The sequence below is a fragment of the Chrysochloris asiatica genome, unplaced genomic scaffold (assembly GCF_000296735.1).
Source record: "Chrysochloris asiatica unplaced genomic scaffold, ChrAsi1.0 scaffold00405, whole genome shotgun sequence".
Lineage (NCBI taxonomy): Eukaryota > Metazoa > Chordata > Mammalia > Afrosoricida > Chrysochloridae > Chrysochloris > Chrysochloris asiatica.
Genome location: NW_006408923.1, coordinates 1,709,766 through 1,712,342, shown reverse-complemented (window position 1 = coordinate 1,712,342; position 2,577 = coordinate 1,709,766).

Here is a 2,577-nt window from a genome sequence, read left to right as displayed (position 1 = left end):
TTAATTTAATTGTTCACTTGTTTGCTTTTTTCCTCTTAGACTTTTTAATTCATGTATTCAAGATTTGGAACCTCTGGGTATGATCTACAAGCAAACAAGAGTAAGTATCTGAAACTGTGCCCTTGAGCCATCTTTTATACCTAAATATCAAATACTAAATGTGGCAAATGTTGTATTTATTTTAGCTAGTTGAAAACTTGCAATTAGACAGGCCATGACCCTGCTGTTGACTATAATAACCAAACAAAAACAAGCAACCAAAAAAGAAAATATTTAAGAGTCATGAACATTCTAAAATGTACCTTAGAACATTGAGCATGATACCAAACTGAATATAATAAATATACCTTTGAACATTGAACATGATACCAAACTAGAATATAATAAATATACCTTTGAACATTGAACATGATACCAAACTAGAATATAATAGGGGTGAAGGAATGTGTAAGGATCAGAAGTTAGAACATATAGTCTCAGAGATAGAAACAAGGACTTAATGCTGAAAATAGCATCACTATGTAAAATCTATAACTTAATCATTGCAAATATTTTTTTTTCAATAACATATTAATGTAAATGGTGACTGTAAACATGGTCCTTGCCAGATGGAATGCATAGGAATCAAATCAACACCATGTGTGGGAAGAGACAATGAAGAAGCTCAATATCATCAATTGGAATATGGCGGGACTGTGGCACTGTGGGTTAGTGCGCCAGACTGCAAAGCTACTTGAACTGCAAGATTAGTGGTTCAAGCTCACCAGAAGCTCCTTGGAAACCCTATACAGGGTCGCTATGGGTCAAAAATGACTCAATGGTACTTCACAACAAAATGCAAAAAAGACTATTAGCTGCTCATATATGCGATAACTTGAAGCTGAAGGAAATTGTAAGTTCACAGACCCAAAGTATGACCATGAGTATATTCCACCTGAATTAGAGACTTATCTCAAAAACAGGTTTGATACTTTAAACATTACTGACCAAAAATGAGCTGTGGGATGAAATCAAGCACATTGCATATTGATATATACAGCTATAATTTTGGCTTGAATTTAAAGATACATGCCTTTGAATTAGATATGTTGTTGTTTTTGTTGTGTAGTGCCATCAAGTCGGTTCCGACCCATAGCGACCCTGTATAGGGTTTCCAAGGAGCAGTTGGTGAGCTTGAACCGCCGACTTTGCAGTTCAAATGGCTTTCCAGTGTGGCGCATTAACCCACAGCACCCATTATTCACAAATTCCCTAAAATAACCTATCAAGAATCACCCTAGACTTCCAGTTTGGGGGCGGAGGAAGGAAGGGGTTCAGGGAAGTCTCTTCAGTTTAAGCACAGAAGAGCCAAAAAAAAAATGCTTTTTGTGGGACATGCCCAGAACTTTAAATTCAATACAAAGTAAGGGGAATAGTTTCAGGTACTACCAGTGGAGAAATCTAACAAAACAAGAAGGAAAGTGGAGCTTTCTGAATCAATAGGGACTGTGTCTTGGTGAAGGTCAGAGGGCAGGGTCACAGCCAGCTGCTAGAGAGTGAAAACCACCCAGTGACCTATGGAAAAAGAGATCTATTTTTTTGTTTTTGTTTTTTTTTTCTTTCCCCTTTTTTCCTTTAACTCATGTGCTCTGCTCTGTCACACCCTTTCTGCCCAGCCCTAGCATCTTCACGTTGGTGGGAGCGCACCCCAAAAGGGTCCAGCATTGTGCCCACAGGATGTGTATGTGAGTGGACACCCCACCCAAACCTAAAGGTTTCCTCTGTGCAAGCACACTGATCTACTCAGCAAAGACTACTGGACTAGTATGTTATAGTGTTTTTGTTGTTGTTGTTATTGTTGCACTATTTTTAGTTTTTGCTTTTACTTTTATTTCTGTTTTTTGTCCTTTTGGTTCTACTTTTTTCCTTGTGGTGGGAGCTTCCTCTCCCTACATAACTCAAGAAGAAATGACAACAATTGTGGCCATATAGCCAAGCTACAATCATACGCTATAATATCCCACCACCCAGGCAGGAGCCAATACCAGCTGCTACATATTTCATAGATAGCTAACTCTTGCTAAGATTGCTCATAGTTAAGTAATAAGAGACATGAAAAAAGAAGCCTGTCTCTGGAACACTTCCACAAGAAGGCACTCAGTAAGCTTAATGATACAGCAAGATACATTAATTTAATCATTGAAAACACATCTAACCATTGAAAATGTCCAAGAAACAACAAAAGACCTCTGCACATGTCTAGAAACAGAAAAGAGCACCTGAGATAAATAAGCTGGAGGTAGGCATAGACTTGCCATTAGAAGGATAGCAGGCTTTGGATCTGCCTGAGAAGGAATTCAGGAAAATGATATTGAAACACATACAAATGTCTCAATATCATTTTCCTCAATTGATATTCAGAGGGGTGGAAGAAATAAGGAAGAAGTCAGGAAAGTGCTACAGGAGCAATCAAATAAGATAGATACAGCATTGGAAACAATTCAAAACCTGCAAAAAGAGGTCCAAATAATTAATAATAAAATATCAGAAGTAGTCAATACACTGAAAGGGAAAAGGAGTAGAATTGAAGAGATAGAA